At 46.0% G+C, this 18,162-nt stretch overlaps 1 protein-coding gene across 2 annotated transcripts in view; it reads left to right on the top strand.

Moving 5' to 3' along the window:
* The window catches only part of LOC137335753 (catenin delta-2-like), a 532,228-nt gene extending 525,881 nt beyond the window's left edge, over positions 1 to 6,347 (top strand). For both annotated transcript variants that reach the window (XM_068001100.1, XM_068001090.1), the window contains exon 22: positions 6,330 to 6,347. The gene's annotated coding sequence lies outside the window, so the exon portion shown is untranslated. The remainder of the gene's footprint in view (positions 1 to 6,329) is intronic.
* The last annotated feature ends 11,815 nt before the right edge of the window (positions 6,348 to 18,162 follow it).

Below are 18,162 nucleotides of genomic sequence, written 5' to 3'. Positions count from 1 at the left end.
CCCAGAACTGAACGCCAAATGGAGTCTAACCAAGGCTCAATACAAGAGAAGCAAAACTTCCTCCCCTTTGTATTCCAACCCCTTTTGAGATAAAGGCCAACATTCTATAAGCCTTTTTTGATTACGTTTTGTACCTGTCCACTAGCTTTTAGTGATTTGTGTACCTGGAGATGCAAATCTTTCTTGGATCCAAAATGGATGACCTCACACTTCCCCCACACTGAACTCCATCTGCCACAGTTTTGTCCACTCACTTAATCTGTCAACTTCCTGCTCCCTTCTACACAACTCAACCACCAACAGAGCCTCCCCCACCAACGGAGAGCCTCCCACACCAACAGAGAGCCTCCCCCACCAACGGAGACCCTCCCCCACCAACGGAGACCCTCCCCCACCAACGGAGACCCTCCCCCACCAACAGAGAGCCTCCCCCACCAACGGAGACCCTCCCCCACCAACGGAGACCCTCCCCCACCAACGGAGACCCTCCCCCACCAACAGAGACCCTCCCCCACCAACGGAGACCCTCCCCCACCAACGGAGACCCTCCCCCACCAACGGAGACCCTCCCCCACCAACAGAGACCCTCCCCCACCAACAGAGACCCTCCCCCACCAACGGAGACCCTCCCCCACCAACGGAGACCCTCCCCACCAACGGAGAGCCTCCCCCACCAACAGAGCCTCCCCCACCAACAGGGAGCCTCCCCCCACCAACAAAGCATCTCCCCCACCAACGGAGAGCCTCCCCCACCAACGGAGAGCCTCCCTCACCAACACGGAGTCTCACCCACCAACACAGAGCCTCACCCACCAACCCAGAGCCTCAACCACCAACCGAGAGCCTCACCCACCAACACAGAGCCTCACCCACCAACACAGAGCCTCACCCACCAACCCAGAGCCTCACCCACCAACCGAGGGCCTCACCCACCAACCAAGAGCCTCACCCACCAACAAGGAGCCACACACCAACGGGGAGTCTCCTCTACCAACCGAGTGCCTTACCCACGACAAAGGAGCCTCACCCACCAACAGAGCATCTCACCCACCAACAGGGTGTCTCCCCCACCAACAGGGTGTCTCCCCCACCAACAGGTGTCTCCCCCACCAACAGATTGTCTCCCCCAACAACAGAGCATCTCCCCCACCAACAGATTGTCTCCCCCACCAACAGGGAGTCTCCCCCAACAACAGAGCATCTCACCCACCAACAGGGTGTCTCCCCCACCAACAGGGAGTCTCCCCCAACAACAGAGAGTCTCCCCCACCAACAGGGAGTCTCCCCCAACAACAGAGAGTCTCCCCCAACAACAGAGAGTCCCCCCCACCAACACGGAGTCTCCCCCACCAACAGAGAGTCTCCCCCACCAACAGAGAGTCTCCCCCACCAACAGAGAGTCTCCCCCACCAACAGAGAGCCTCACCCACGAATCTCGCTCAAAATATTTTGTCAATCATCTTGGTTTCTCACTGACTTGAGGATTTACCGCTAAAAGCAAAACTTACAACACAAAAAAAAAATTAAGTAATTTCAATAAATAAATAAACTTCCCCAAACTGTTGCTGCTACTGTGTTGCAGCTCCCTCCAGTATTGATTCCGATCAAAGGCCTGTCTTTCTCCTAGCACCCTGTGACTCCAGCTGTGCTCCTTTCCTGGAGCTTGCTTTTTGAGTCTGGGCCACTTTATCAATAGAGAGGCTCAATCCGGTAATGGACTACAAATGTCAAAATGCAACTTAACCCCGCCACCTTATGCCAAGGCCAATGGTGAGAATGGCACGGCTCATAAACAGGGAGTCATTGCTTACTGTGAGAGGCCAGTCTTTCTGTTAATCATAAAACAATCAAGGTTTTTCAAAAACGACATTATTTTTTGATTTTGGAGCAAGGCGGGACTTCCTGATGTGAGCATTACCTTCCTCAACACTTCACCTGTTATTTTTTGAGAACATGGAAGACCATGGAAAATCCTCTCTATGTGTTACACATAACAAGATTGGAAACCTGTTTATAAAGAATACATTTACTGGAATGATGCCAGGATTAAGGGACTTCAGTAATGTAGAGAGACTGGACCAGTGGGATTATTCTCCTTAGAGAAGGTTAAGAGGAAATTTAATGGATGTGGTCAAAATTATGATCGGTTTTAATAAGGAGAAACTGTTTCCAGTGGCAGGAGGGTCAGTAATCAGAGGACACAGATTTAAGATAATTGGCAAAAAAAAACAGGTTGAAGATGAGGAGAAATTTTTTTATGCAGCAAGTCGTTACAATCTGGAATGCACTGCCTGAAATGGTGATTGAAGCAGATTCAATAGTAACTTTCAAAAGGGAATTGGATATGTACTTGAAAAGGAAAAAATTGTAGGGCTATGGGGAAAGAGCAGAGGAATGGGAGTAATTCGACAGCTCTTGCCAAGAGCCAGCACAAGCACAATGGGCCGAATGGCCTCCTTCTGTGCTGTAAATTTCTATGATTCTATGAACACATTTACAATTCCACTGCACAGAGAGGAAATCACCTTGGGATATGTCTTGAAAAACAATAATGAAAGTCCATTGATACATAATCATCCTGTTAATGTACCTATCTTGTTACATGGTAAGTAGTTAATCTGTGTAAACACTGTTCTGTTAGCAAAAACTCGTTTACAACACAAATACAATAGATAAACATAAACTAAACCATCCCATTAACTGAGCCTAATGAACACAACATCAGAGGAGACTAACTGTTAGTTGGGTTAATGCTATGCTATGCTCCTGTAGTGGATATAGGATACCGAATATTCTGATAAAACACATAATATTATTTTCCATTAAGTTTTGTCAGGGGGCTGGATAGTTCAGTGGTTCAACACGTTGTCTAGAGGTACCAAATCCAAAACCTGCCAAAGGTAGTACAATAGGCAGAGTTAAAGGTAAGGGTATAAGGAATGTGGTTAACAATGCAGCTGTTCGATACACATCAAATTTAAGGTCTTACTTTCACAAAGAGTTGCGTCTGGTGATGAATTTTTCCTCATTGAAACATAGAAGATAGTTACAGGAAAACAAACAAAAGACAAAACAGGATAAGAATGGAAATCATAGGGGAATTGGCAAGTGTTTTTAGTTCTCATAGCATTCCTACCCATATCCTATTCCCACTGAGGTTACTGGGGAATCTCTCACATTGACCCCTCCCCCCCTCCCTCCCCCCCCCCCCCTCCCTCCCCCCCCCCCCCCACCCCCCCCCCCCCCTAGTGATGGCTGATTGGGGCTGCTGCAAAGTATCCTGTTCTGTCCCTGTCACAATTTATTTTCACGATCCAAAAATTTAAATCAACAAAGAAGTTAAGGATAGTATTAGACTAAAAGAAGAGGCCTATAATGTTGCCAACAGTAGTAAGCCTGAGGATTGGGAGAGTTTTAGAAACCAGCAAAGGACGACCAAAAAATTGATAAAATGGGAGAAAATAGAATATGAAAGCAAACTAGCAAGAAATATAAAAACAGATTGTAAGAGCTTCTACAAGTATATAAACAGGAAGAGAGTAGCAAAAGTAAACGTTGGTCCCCTAGAGGCCGAGGCAGGAGAAATTATAATGGGGAATCAGGAAATGGCAGAGACGTTCAACAAATATTTTGTATCTGTCTTCACAGTAGAAGACACAAAAAACATACCAGAAATAGTGGGGAACCAAGGGGCTAATGAGAGTGAGGAAATTAAAGTAATTAATATCAATAGAGAAAAAGTACTTGAGAAACTAATGGCAATAAAAGCCAATAAATCCCCTGGACCTGATGGCCTACATCTGAGGGTTCCAAAAGAGGTGACTGCAGAGATAGTGGATGCATTGGTTTTGATCTTTCAAAATTTCCTAGATTTTAGAATGGTCTAAGCAGATTGGAAGGTAGCAAATGTAACCCCGCTATTCAAGAAAGGAGGGAGAGAGAAAACAGGGAACGACAGGCCAGTTAGCCTAACATCAGTCGTCGGGAAAATGCTGGAATCCATTATTAAGGAAGTGGTAACAGGACATCATTATATGATTAGGCAGAGTCCACATGGTTTTATGAAAGGGAAATTGAGTTTTTTGAGGATGTAACTAGCAGGGTAGATAAAGGGGAACCAGTAGATGTAGTATATTTGAATTTTCAAAAGGCATTCGATAAGGTGCCACATAAAAGGTTGTTACGCAAGATAAGGGCTCATGGGGTTGGGGGTAACATATTAGCATGGATAGAGGATTGGTTAACAGACAGAAAACAGAGAGTAGGACTAAACAGGTCATTTCCCGGTTGGCAGGCTGTAACTAGTGGGGTGCCGCAAGGATCGGTGCTTGGGCCTCAACTATTTACAATATATATGAGTGATTTAGATGAAGGGACCCAGTGTTTATTGCTGATGGTACAAAGCTAGGTGGGAAAGTAAGCTGTGAGGAGGACACAAAGAGTCTGCAAAGGGATATGGACAGGTTAAGTGAGTGGGCAAGAAGGTGGCAGATGGAGTATAATGTGGGGAAATGTGAGGTTATTCACTTTGGTAGGAAGAATAGAAAAACAGGATATTTTTTAAATGGTGAGAAACTATGAAATGCTTGTGTCCAGAGAGACTTGGGTGTCCTCATACAAGAAACACAAAAAGTTAGCATGCAAGTACAGCAGGCAATTAGGAAAGCAAATGGCATGTTGGCCTTTATTGCAAAGGGGTTAGAGTACAAGAGTAAGGAAGTCTTACTACAATTGTTCAAGGCTTTACTGAGATCTCACCTGGAGTATTGTGTACAGTCTTGGTCTCATTATCTAAGGAAAGATATACTTGCCTTAGAGGTGTTGCAACGAAGGTTCACTAGATTAATTCCTGGGATGAGAAGGTTGTCTTATGAGGAGAGTTGAGTAAAATGGGCCTATACTCTTTGGAGTTTAGAAGAATGAGAGGTGATCTCATTGAAACATATAAGATTATGAGAGGGCTTGACAGGGTAGATGTTGAGAGGTTGTTTCCCCTGGCTGGAGAGTCTAGAACTAGAGAGCATAGTCGCAGGATAAGGGGTCAGCCAATTAAGACTGAGATGAGGAGGAATTTCTTCACTCAAAGGGTTGTGACACTTTGGAATTCTCTACCCCAGAGGGCTGTGGATGCTGAGTCGTTGAGTATATTCAAGGCTGAGATAGATAGATTCTTGGACTTTAGGGGAATCAAGGGATATGGGAATCAGGCAGGAAAGTGGAGTTGAGGTCGAAGATCAGCCATGATCTGATTGAATGATGGAGAGCAGAGTGATTTTTAGTCATGGACACATTATGGCTATACGGAAAAGGGAGTCATGGAAGGGCTCGAGGGGCCATATGGTCTACTCCTGCTCCTATTTCTTATGTTCTTATGAATGGCTTTTCGTTTCATTCGCTGCCTCAGGTCCTATCGCTTGACTTACTTACTCACTCACTTTCTCTCATCCTCTATCTCTCGTGAAGTGATTTTGACTTTGGCCGATAGTGTAAAACAGGTGATATCGATTCAGCCACCCGTTATACATCTCTCCCGATTTTCATGAATCAAAATGACCTCCATTCAGTTGGTGGTATGAGTCAGGAATTGAGGGTGTGGCTGCCCTTTCTCTTTTTATAGTTGAGCGTAGTCTACCTCTACATCAGGATCTGACCTGTCACAGGTCAATAAATTTATCCTACACAAGCTTGTCGATTTCACAATGGAGGCGGTAACTTGTTAGTTGCTACAGTGTTTAAATCAGTGGCTCTCAGCCCTTCCATGACTCCCTTTTCCGTATAGCCAGAATGTGTCCATGACTAAAAATCACTCTGCTCTCCATCATTGCCAAACCATTCCCAGATGTGCCCTGCACTCCTCCTGTGGTGCTCTTCCCTACTAAGCTGCTCCATCTGTGCCATATTGTGAAACACATTAAGGGAGTGAACCGGCAGTACTGTCTTGGCAAGTGGTTGTGACATTCAGGTTGAGAACCACTGGTTCAAACAGTAGATATAACCATAGCAACAGCCTAAAATAAACATCTCCCGTACACAGAGGCCAGGGCTCAGTTATTAGTGCTAAGGGACCATTTTGGATGAATATGCTGATGGATTACTGACCTTTTCATTATTGTACTAAAATACAAACTTTTATGAGGAAATGTTTTGTATTTAACTGTAGAACCCAAACACCTTTATTTTAAGCCTCGAGAGCCTCATCGTTCCATTGACCTACTCAATAATTGATGCTATCTCTGATCTGTAGATTTATGTACTGCACAGTAGAATGACTGAACTTCTGTATATCTCAGCAGTAATAAAATTTTAATATGCAGCATTTCTTTTTGCAGAGCCTTGAAAATCAAAGGGAATGAAGGGGATATGCACAGAAATATTCTGAAAATAACCGGCCACTCAGCTTCTACATTGTGTTACACTTTGCAAACAGCCCCACCATCAGTGACCCTCTCCCCAGTCACAGAAAGTCATCCAACTCACCTCAGAGCGGATCACCAGCCTGTGAAGATGCACTAATTATCGACCGGGACAGCCAGCTCTCCTGCTGTACAGATTGATTCAGTGCTGGCCTGATAGAGTTACTGGGGTAGATTTTGACTTTTGGTTGGCCACCCATTCTGGCAGCAAAGAGGCTAAGGTGGCCAACTCTGGTTAGATGTATTCCTGAAGGTTTTATCATGTGGCCTCCCGTCTCAAACCACCTCAACCCCACCCACCGCCATTGGTCGCCTGACATGTCCATCCTTGTGGTGCACCATCTTCCTACGCCAATTGGAAACCAAACAGACACTTCATTACCCGATTGGATCGTTCCCAATCAGCACTTTTTCCCTTCTCCATTATTTTTATAAGTAATAAATGAAAATGAAATGACAGATCATTTTTTTAAATGCCTCTTATGATTTCTCCTCCCGGGTGTTGCTTGCAGCAGTGTCCAAGAGATGATTGTTTAATTCCTAGAGAATCCAGGACAATCCTGGAAAGTTGGCTACCCGAGAAGAGGCCCCCATCATTTTGAGGCCGCGGCCTCATTTAAATTCGTCAAGCGAGCTGCAGGGCGTCAAACAAGCATCCCAGTACAGATCGGCAGATTAAACAAATCGTGCCAGACCGGCCGATTGCAAGGTAAGTTATTGGGGGGGGGGGGTCGCGATTGTGGAGGGTGGCGGTGGCCCAGATTATTTTGTGGACCCCTGATTTGCATTTCTGCTCCTCCGGGGCCTACAAAAATAATTCAAGGTTGACCTATAGAGGGCCTCTTCTCCTCCATTGCCCAAGGAACTGACCTGAGCATGCTCCGACCAGTCCCGACCTAAAATGGCAACCGGGGTGCTATTTATGTCATAGCACCCAAATTTCCATATTAAAGGGGGCCTATCACCCAAAACAGGCGGGTGCTTTGGACACCTGGCGGGAGACCCCTTTCAAAATGAGGTTGGCCGCATCGCCGGTGTTAAAGGGGCGGTGAGGTTAAAACACCCTTTTGAGGCTGCTACCGCCCCAGGTGAGGGCATTCAATATCGTCCCACTGAGTGGCATTGCCACCCGTGCCCAGTCAACAGAGTGTCTTGGCACAGGCTCCACCAGCAGATGACTCAGTGTGTTGTCTGTTCAGGGTTCTGATTGCTTCTGGATTAAAGCATTAATGTCTGACTTTATGTCGGCAATTCTTCTCTCCAGAATCATAGAAACAGGTCGTTCAGCCCATCAAGTCTGCACCACATGAGCCACCTAGTCTAGTCCCACTCTCATGCTCATTCCCAGTATCCTTAATATATCACTACTGTAATCAATCTCCTGCTTACCCTCATGTCCCTTAATATCCCACCTAGTTTAGCTCCACTTTCCTGGTTTCTTTCTCTTCCTTTTAATATCCCATCTAGTCCATCCTCTCCCTTGCTGGCTCTCCCTCCCTTTAACATCCCATCTACTCTAATCTCACTCCCCTGCTGGCTCTCCCTACCCTTTAATATCCCGTTGGGTCTAATCCCACTGTCTGGCTCACTCTCCCTACCCTTTAATATCCCACTGGGTCTAATCCCACTGTCTGGATCACTCTCCCTACCCTTTAATATCCCGCTGGGTCTAATCCCACTCTCTGGCTCACTCTCCCTACCCTTTAATATCCCACTGGGTCTAATCCCACTCTCTGGCTCACTCTCCCTACCCTTTAATATCCCACTGGGTCTAATCCCACTCTCTGGCTCACTCTCCCTACCCTTTAATATCCCGCTGGGTCTAATCCCACTCTCTGGCTCACTCTCCCTACCCTTTAATATCCCATTGGGTCCAATCCCAAGTCTCTGGCTCACTCTCCCTACCCTTTAATATCCCATTGGGTCTAAGCCCACTCTCTGGCTCACTCTCCCTACCCTTTAATATCCCACTGGGTCTAATCCCACTGTCTGGCTCACTCTCCCTACCCTTTAATATCCCGCTGGGTCTAATCCCACTCTCTGGCTCACTCTCCCTACCCTTTAATATCCCACTGGGTCTAATCCCACTGTCTGGCTCACTCTCCCTACCCTTTAATATCCCGCTGGGTCTAATCCCACTCTCTGGCTCACTCTCCCTAACCTTTAATATCCCACTGGGTCTAATCCCACTGTCTGGCTCACTCTCCCTACCCTTTAATATCCCGCTGGGTCTAATCCCACTGTCTGGCTCACTCTCCCTACCCTTTAATATCCCACTGGGTCTAATCCCACTGTCTGGCTCACTCTTCCTACCCTTTAATATCCCGCTGGGTCTAATCCCACTCTCTGGCTCACTCTCCCTACCCTTTAATATCCCGCTGGGTCTAATCCCACTCTCTGGCTCACTCTCCCTACCCTTTAATATCCCACTGGGTCTAATCCCACTCTCTGGCTCACTCTCCCTACCCTTTAATATCCCACTGGGTCTAATCCCACTCTCTGGCTCACTCTCCCTACCCTTTAATATCCCACTGGGTCTAATCCCACTGTCTGGCTCACTCTCCCTACCCTTTAATATCCCACTGGGTCTAATCCCACTGTCTGGCTCACTCTCCCTACCCTTTAATATCCCACTGGGTCTAATCCCACTGTCTGGCTCACTCTCCCTACCCTTTAATATCCCACTGGGTCTAATCCCACTGTCTGGCTCACTCTCCCTACCCTTTAATATCCCACTGGGTCTAATCCCACTCTCTGGCTCACTCTCCCTACCCTTTAATATCCCATTGGGTCTAATCCCACTCTCTGGCTCACTCTCCCTACCCTTTAATATCCCGCTGGGTCTAATCCCACTCTCTGGCTCACTCTCCCTACCCTTTAATATCCCGTTGGGTCTAATCCCACTCTCTGGCTCACTCTCCCTACCCTTTAATATCCCGCTGGGTCTAATCCCACTCTCTGGATCACTCTCCCTACCCTTTAATATCCCACTGGGTCTAATCCCACTCTCTGGCTCACTCTCCCTACCCTTTAATATCCCACTGGGTCTAATCCCACTGTCTGGCTCACTCTCCCTACCCTTTAATATCCCATTGGGTCTAATCCCACTCTCTGGCTCACTCTCCCTACCCTTTAATATCCCGCTGGGTCTAATCCCACTCTCTGGCTCACTCTCCCTACCCTTTAATATCCCGTTGGGTCTAATCCCACTCTCTGGCTCACTCTCCCTACCCTTTAATATCCCGCTGGGTCTAATCCCACTCTCTGGATCACTCTCCCTACCCTTTAATATCCCACTGGGTCTAATCCCACTCTCTGGCTCACTCTCCCTACCCTTTAATATTATTCCTGAATAAGGAAACTAAAGAACTTTCAATGATAAGTCTGAATGACCACTTGAAAGTAAGAGCTTTCAGGTCATTGGTAGCCAGCCAAAGTGCTGACTGCCTAAATTATGTGAAACATTTTTAACCTTCCCGTTCCTTAGAAGACTGATTTAAAGCCTCAAATCCTAATTAGGTAGAATACTCGGGAACAACAAAATAACACAAATAAGACTCCTCCATTCCTGGGCCACAGGTACTTTCTCTGCAGATCACTATTCTCAGCATTCAGACACTTGCGACCTTGGGACCTCCTAGATTAGGGATGTATAATCCTGTGGAGAATGAGCCAGATCTTTGTGACATAACGACTGAATGGGTCAGATCCGATCAAGAGTGCATTTTACTGTATGACTTTAGGGTGGGTACAAAGCGGAAACTGCTTTGCCTGATATTAAAGTTGTGCAAAAATGCATCCTCCATTACTCTCTCTCTGTCTCCTCCACTTCACTCATTCCCTCCTCCTTTCACGTCAGTGTCTCTTTCTCTTTGTCTCCTCCTTCACTCCAGTTGCTCTCTCCTCCTTTATCTTTATGTTTCCATCTCAGTCTTCACTTTTGTTTCTCTTCCTTTTTCTCTGCCTTTACAATCTGTCCCCTCTGTCTATTCTCGCCTCTGAGTCAGAAGGTTGTGGGGTTCAAGTTCCACCCCAGAGACTTGAGCACAAAAATCGAGGCTGACACTCCAGTGCAGTACTGAGGGGGTGCTGCACTGTCGGAGGTGCCGTCTTTTGGATGAGACGTTAAACCAAGGTTCCGTCAGCCCTCTCAGGTGGATGTAAAAGAAAAGCTGTGGAGTTCTCCCCGGTGTCCTGACCAATATTTATCCCTCAACCAACATCACTAAAGACAGATTATCTGGTCATTATCACATTGCTGTTTGTAGGACCTTTTTGTGTGCAGATTGGCTGCCGCGATTCCTACATTACAACAGTGACTGCACTTCAAAAGTACTTCATTGGCTGTAAAGCACTTGGGACGTCCTGAGGTCGTGAAAGATACTATGTAAATGCAAGTCTTCCTTTTATTTATTTTTTTCTCTTGCCCTTCCTTACTCCATTATTTCCACTTCTCTCCCTCTTTGGGGTCGATATTAACTCCCCCGATAGGTGGGAGAGGGTCGGGGGGGTTAAAAATGTAAAATGGCGAAATTCGAACCCCAACCCACTGTGTACGTGCCTGGGTTGTGAATCATGTCTGCGTCCCGCTCTTGGGTTTCCCAGAGCTCGGGAAGCCCAGCAGTAAAATGGAGTCAGGGGAAGCCGGCTGCAGAAGATGAGTGCTTTTTAGAGCAGCAGGAGTGCTCCCCACCAGCACCTTGAGCAAACCTTCGAGGAGGAGCGAGGCGAGGCCGCGATCAGCTGACCCCTCCCCTCACCCCTCCCCCCCCCCCAACCAAGCCCCGATCTTTCCCTCCCTCCCTATTGCCAGGGTACGACCCCCACTGTCAATCTGGCCGACTTCCAGGTGGAAAACGGAATTAAAAAATGATAATGAGGTCCTGCCATTAAATTCGGCTGGACCTCCGTGTTCCCGGGATTTCCAGGTTTGCCCCCCCCCCCCGCAACAGTGCTCCCCCGCTCCCTCCCCGCCATCCCCTAAATATCAAGGCCTTTGTCTCTGTAACTGAGGATGGCGAGCGGTAGCAGGATCAGGGGCTCAGGCAAGTGACCCATTGAAGAGGTAATGGCTGGCAGCAGGTAGAAACAGCAGCATTGGGACTCAAGTGGGTGGGCAGGTTAGTGGTGATAGCATCACGCCTTGGGGGCACAGTGGGAATGAAGGCCAGCGATGCCGTGATATACTGGTGGTAGGGTCTGAAGGTCTTTGGTCGGTGACCAGCTAAAAGGGTCATAGGAACAGGAGTAGGCCATTAAGCCCCTCCAGCCTGTTCTGCCATTCAGTTAGACCATGGCTGATCTGTATCCTAACTCCATCTACCCACCTTGGTTCAATACCCCTTAATACTCTTACCCAACAAAAATCTATCAATCTCAGTTTTGAAATTTTCAATTGACCCCCAGCCTCAACAGCTTTCTGATGGAGAGAGTTCCAGATTTCCACTATCCTTTGTGTGAAGAAGTGCTTCCTGACATCACCCCTGAACGGCCTGGCTCTAATTTTAAGAATCCCCCACCAGAGGAAATAGTTTCTTGCTCTCTACCCTTTAATCATCATAAACACCTCAATTAAAACCCCTTAATCTTCTATATACAAGAGAAATCAAGCCTAGTCGATGCAATGTATCCTCATAATTTAATCCTTTTAGCCCCGGTATCATTCTGGTGAATCTGCGCTGCACCCCCCCAGGGCCAATATATCCTTCCTGAGGGTCAGGGGTATTGGCATCCTCAGGTTCAACCATTTTTGAGCTTGGGTCAGTCAGTTGGTCCAAGCTGACCTATACCCTTTAGTGCTCTCACCTTCAGTAAAGAGTCTCAAATAAGTGAGATGAAGTGGGACTTAAGTGGGTGGCAGGTTAGAGGCGGGCATCGCATCTTGGCGCAATTAATGAAGAGGAGTCAGCTGTGAAAAACCCACCAGCAGAAACAGCTGATCTGCCAGCAGGTTTGCGGGGGATGGGGGATTGGTGGGGGGTTGGAATTACGAGATAACATTACGGGTTTCACCAGCAGCATTGCTCTTCAACTATATTTTACCTTAACTTAACTTTATAAAACATGCAAAGCATGTTCTTTACCATGTAGAAAGAAAGTGTTCATTGACTCCCTCATAATGACAGTCAGCACCTCACAAACGTCTTCCCCTTTATCTCTCAGTGCTGTGGGATATATACCATATATCCCTGAGGATTTATTTGTTTTGAGTCCTTTTAAGAAATAAGTTGCATTTATATAGCACCTTTCATGACCTCAGGATGTCCCAAAGCACTTTATAGCTAATTAAGTACTTTTGAAGTGTAGCCACTGTTGTATTATAGGAAATGCAGCAGCCAATTTATGCATAGCAAGCTCCCAAAAACAGCAGTGAGATAATAACCAGATAATCTGGTTTTTTTTAGTGATGCTGATTGAGGGATAAATATTGGCCAGAACACCAGAGAAACTCCCCTACACTTCTTCGAAATCATACCACAGGATCATTTACATCCACTTGAGTGGGCAGATGGAGCCTCAGTTTAACGTTTCATCCGACAAGCGGCCCCTCTGACAGTGCAGCACTTCATTGGAGTATCACCTTAGATTATGTGCTCCAAATCTCTGGAGTGAGGTTTGAACCCATAGACCTTCATGACTCAGAGGCAAGAGTGCTACCCACTGAGCCACAGCTGACACCTAATAGCTGTGATAAATGTTCAAATTATAGCATTAAAAGGTTAATTCTTACTTTGCATATTGATGCCTTAATGCAGGTGATGCTGAAAGCCTAGGTAACAAGCTGAGGTGCGGTAAGAACAAAGAGAGATTTATGTTCTTTGGTCCTTGAACTGCGAGGCACCATGAGGCCTTGAGAAGACTTTATCAGTGTAACATTCTCCCCTGCTGATTACACACTGGGAATAAAATTATTTAAAACCGAGGTTCTGTAAAACTAATTAAAATCTGGCAATTATCGTTTTTTAAGACTTGTCGAAATGATGGCCCAGAATTTACTGTCAAACTAAGTGTGAGGCTAATGATGCTCACAGTTATTTACACGCAAATACTACAGCAACTTCAGGAGAGGACAGACGCGCAGTCAAACGCGGAAATCCAAAAGTTGCCATCCGAGATGCAGCGTTCCACCATTAGCTTCACGAACACGGCGACTCACTGTCTGCCTCACCGTTGAAATGTATTGAATGGTGTAAAGTTGCTGTATTTGCACGATAGACACAAACTAAACTTGCCACAGAAAGTTAGGGCTTGTCTATTTCAATCTAAGCACCCTTTTAACAATGTGATAAGTGATCATTACTGCCAGTCAACCTCTCTGGCACTGAAAATTAATTATTACTAATGTGGAGTTTCATTCCTGCAGGTTTTAATTGTTGTTGAACATTTAAATTTTAAAATTAAATTTTTAAAAACTCTTTCGTTCTGTCTTTTTTTTCTCTCTCTCTTTTAATATAATCTTTCTTTCCCTCTCTTTATTTTTCTTTCTGTACCTGATTTGACATTGAATTCACCCACTCTAATTTACACTTCCTTCTCAGTCCTTGCGCTATTAATTTCACAATCCTTCAATCTGACGGGTTAAGGAGATACAGGGGGAGAAATTGGATAAGGGCCGTTTTTGGGCGTAGGAAGCGTGAGGTGCTATTACCACCCCCACCCCCGCCCCCGCCCGCCAAATGACCTCTGCGCAGGCAGGACGTGAGTTTCAGCCCACCCCAGGACTTACCTGCAATCAGCGTTCCATTCCAGGCCTTGCATGTGGAATCAATGCAATTCACACTTTCCACCACCAGGGGAGCTCAATCTCTTAAAGGGAGGATGTTTCTTAGAAATTTCTTAAAGGTAGCTGGTACCTGTTATTTGCTGAAAATAACAGTCTTCTGTCTGCACGGAGCCTGAAGAGAGATCAGACATCGCACACGTAAAACACAGATGCAGGTTCCATCCTTATGTTTATTGATGAGTCATGTTGAAACATTTAATAAAGGTTGCGCACTACTAAATCCCAGATCCTCCAATCTGCATGCCAGTCCTCACCAATCTGCCGATCTAAGTTGGTACCAGGCCTGAGAGAGTTCGTGCACCAAGGTTCTCTGCTGATGCAGTAGAGACCTTGGTGCAAGAGGTAGACAGAAGGAGGGACATCCTATATCCGCAGGGGTTGTGGGGGGGAGCAAGATGCCCTCCAGACTTATATCCAAAAGGCATTGGGAGGCAGCGGGGGACAAAGTCAATGCCAGGCACACAGCATCATGAACATGGATGCAGTGCAGGAAGAAGTTCAATGCTTTGACGAGTGGCCAAGGTGAGTGAGGTCAACTATCAAGTGGCGTCTCCTACCAACTGCACCACTAGCCGCATCCACTGCTCCGTGCACTACAACCCCATCACCCACATACCAACAAACTCTTTCCATCAATACTCAACTCTTCCAACCAGATGCTTCCTCTCACCCTTACACATTACCACTGTTTCAAGCCGCCCACCCACAACTCACAGGCCACACACACCGGCAGCTATTCAACCATGACAGGTACAACACCCAGACACATGTCCCGTTTTCTTGCAGGAGAAGGTGACGCATATCAAGAGGCAGCAAGTGGCAGAGGCATTTAGCACCTCGAGCCTGTTCCGTCATTCAATGAGATCATGGTGGACGTGTGACCTAGTTCCATACACCCGTCTTAGCCCCATGAACCCTTGGTTCACAGAAATCTATCAATCTCAGATTTAACATTCACAAGTGAGCTAACATCAACTACCGTCTGTAGACGAGCGTTCCAAACGTCTCCCATCCTTTGCATGTAGAAGCATTTTCTAACTTAAGTCCTAAACGACCTGGCTCTAAATGTCAGGCTTTGTCCCTGCGTCCTAGTATTCAAGTGTAGGAGACCTCCAAAAACAGTTACAAATGTCTCGGCAGCCAGAAGCAATAATCCAGCCACTAACCTGTAAATCCTGCCTGGTCCCTTTAAATAGCACTGGTGGGGGGTTCCTCCAGGCACTCTAAGACACGTTCAGATGGTTGGGGTTGAGTTGAGCGTTAACGCCCAAAATGGTGTCTATTACTTTAAATTAGCATTGCACACTGATTGAAGCCATTTTCTCCCTACTTTACGTGATTCCAGCGTTCCTTATCTGCGCCTGCGCTAACTCCTATACCAAGATGGCATCTGGCGCACATCACACTGGAAATGTGCGTGCGCGTCCAAGATGCCATCTTGGACGTCGGAGATGCCGTGTAGCGCCAAAACAACGGGCACTACACGGCCCAATTTAATGCCAACACAGTTTGTTTGCCCTGTTCACTCAGATCCCAGATGCCCTGTAGAGGGCGCCACACCGTGTCCCTCTCCCACTTCCAGCAACTTGCGGTGCAAAATATCATGGAGATTAAACGGACAAGGGCAAGTCTAACTCTGGGCGGGTGCTATTCGTTGCCTGGTTACAGCAAATTCTGGGCCCATATCTTGGAAAATGTTCCTCATAGCTGAATTTTCTCACTATGATTGGTCAGGTCACTTGAAGTGGATTTCCTGTAGTAATGTAAGGTGTTTAAAGTTCACTAAACTGGAAGGTTTTATAAAGGGTTAGAACGCTCAGAAAAGGTCAGGAAGAAGATTAACAATGTGAAGGTGTTAGAACGTTTCAGAAAGGTTGATTTGTTAAATTCAAATTAGTAGTGGAGAATGTAAAATGTACTAAAACAGTTAATTGATAGCATCAGTTTTGAAGCACAGAGAGGAAGTGGGATATAATAGAGAAATTGTAGTATCACAGACAACTGTAGATGTAAGGTTAGCTAAAGGTCAGGAAAAGGTGATAGAAGAAAGAAAATGACCTTGCACAATTACCCTTTACAGAGATGCCCCAGGGGTCGAACCAGACCATCATAGAGGGAGACAGGTACTGCAGAAAAACTGTAGCCTGAAGAAAGAGGTTATCTACATTTATGCAAAGATCTCCTAGGGGACAGATTTATCGCTGGAAGTGAACCAGTAACATCTTGCAGCATAGTCTGTGAATTTAGCCTTGCCAAGCTCAAACTGTAATCTTGCGCGTTGAATATTATTGTTATTAAGCAAAATCTAGTTAAAGCTATGAGACGTATAATTTGCTATCGTTCTCGTGGTCACCTAGGTTCTGATTTAAATAAGTATCAGTTACCTTTTCTGTAATCACTGATTCTGAACTTTATGACAGTCGTGCTCGCACTACCTTCTCCACGTGCAACGTATAGGGGTACGGTAGCGTAGTGGTTATGTTACTGGGCTAGTAATCCAGAGGCCTGGACTAAAATCCAGAGTCACGAGTTCAAATCCCACCACGGCGGCTGGCGAATTTAAATTCAATTAATTAAATAAAAAAAAAATCTGGAATTAAAATACTAGTATCAGTAATGATGGCCATGAAACTACCAGATTGTCATAAAAACCCATCTGGTTCACTAATGTCCTTTAGGGAAGGAAACCTGCTGTCCTTACCCGGTCTGGCCTATATATGACTCCAGACACACAGCAATGTGGTTGATTCTTAATTGCCCTCTGAAATGGCCTAGCAAGCCACTCAGTTGTAAAAAATCTCGCTAGGGATGGGCAATAAATGCCGGCCTTGCCAGCGACGCCCACATCCCGTGAACAAATAAAAAAAAAATCACTTGATGCCTCTGGCACTTAAGCATCAAGTTACATTTCGTATCATACAGTGGTGCTGCAGGCAATAGTTCTGACTTAACCAATAATCAATATTTTTCAATCTGGTTTCACAAGAGCCTCAAACAGGCCCTCTACAGATTTTGATGGTAACGAGATGCAGATTCCAGAGAGGCCTAAAAGAATGAATTTGCATTAACATAGCGCCTTTCACGATCTCAGGACGTCCCAACGCTCTTTACAGCCAATGAAGCATTTTTTTTCAAAGTGCAATATTTGCTGTGATGTAGGAAACGCGGCAGGCAATTTCTGCACAGCAAGGTCCCACAAACAGCAATGAGATAATGACCAGGTCATCTGTTTTGGTGATGGCGGTTGAGGGATAAATATTAGCCAGGACACTAGGAGAACTCTCCTACTCTCCTTCGAACAGTGACATGGGATCTTATACTTCCAGCTGAGAGAGCAGACGGGGCCTCGGTTTTACGTCTCATCCGAAAGACAGCACCTCCGACAGTGCAGCACTCCCTCAGTGTTGCAGTGGATCGTCAGCCTGAACCCACAATGTTCTGACTCAGAGGCAAGAGTGCTTCTGCTGAGCCACGGCTGACATCTCAAAAGGGCCAAAACAAACAACTTCCTGATGATTAATAGTATTTATCCCAGAATACTAAGAAATGGCTATAATACTGTGAGTCATCTGATGCTGAGGGGGCCAACTGTATTGAATATAAGCTAACACAGTATCCATATTCAAAACAATAATTCTAATTGAGAAAACAACACACCCATTAGTCTTAAATCAATAACAGTGAAAGTAATGGATTATCAGGAGAAAACTTGAGGATTATCTGCCGATAACGACCTGGTGAATAGCAGCCAACATGGCTTCGGCAGCAGAAGATCCTGTCGGGCTTTTGCGAGGAGGTCATATCCTGAGTGGACTGTGGTAAATCTATGGCATGCTGCATCTGCACTTCCTGCCAGCCTTTGAAAACGTTCCTTGCGAAAGATTGCTACGTAAGCAAAATCAGTGAGAATTCAAGCAAAGACCTCAACACGGATAAACATCTGGTTGAAGGAAAGGAAGCGGTGGA

The sequence above is a fragment of the Heptranchias perlo genome, chromosome 2 (assembly GCF_035084215.1).
Source record: "Heptranchias perlo isolate sHepPer1 chromosome 2, sHepPer1.hap1, whole genome shotgun sequence".
Taxonomy (NCBI): Eukaryota; Metazoa; Chordata; class Chondrichthyes; order Hexanchiformes; family Hexanchidae; genus Heptranchias; species Heptranchias perlo.
This window is presented reverse-complemented; position numbering and strand designations above follow the sequence as displayed.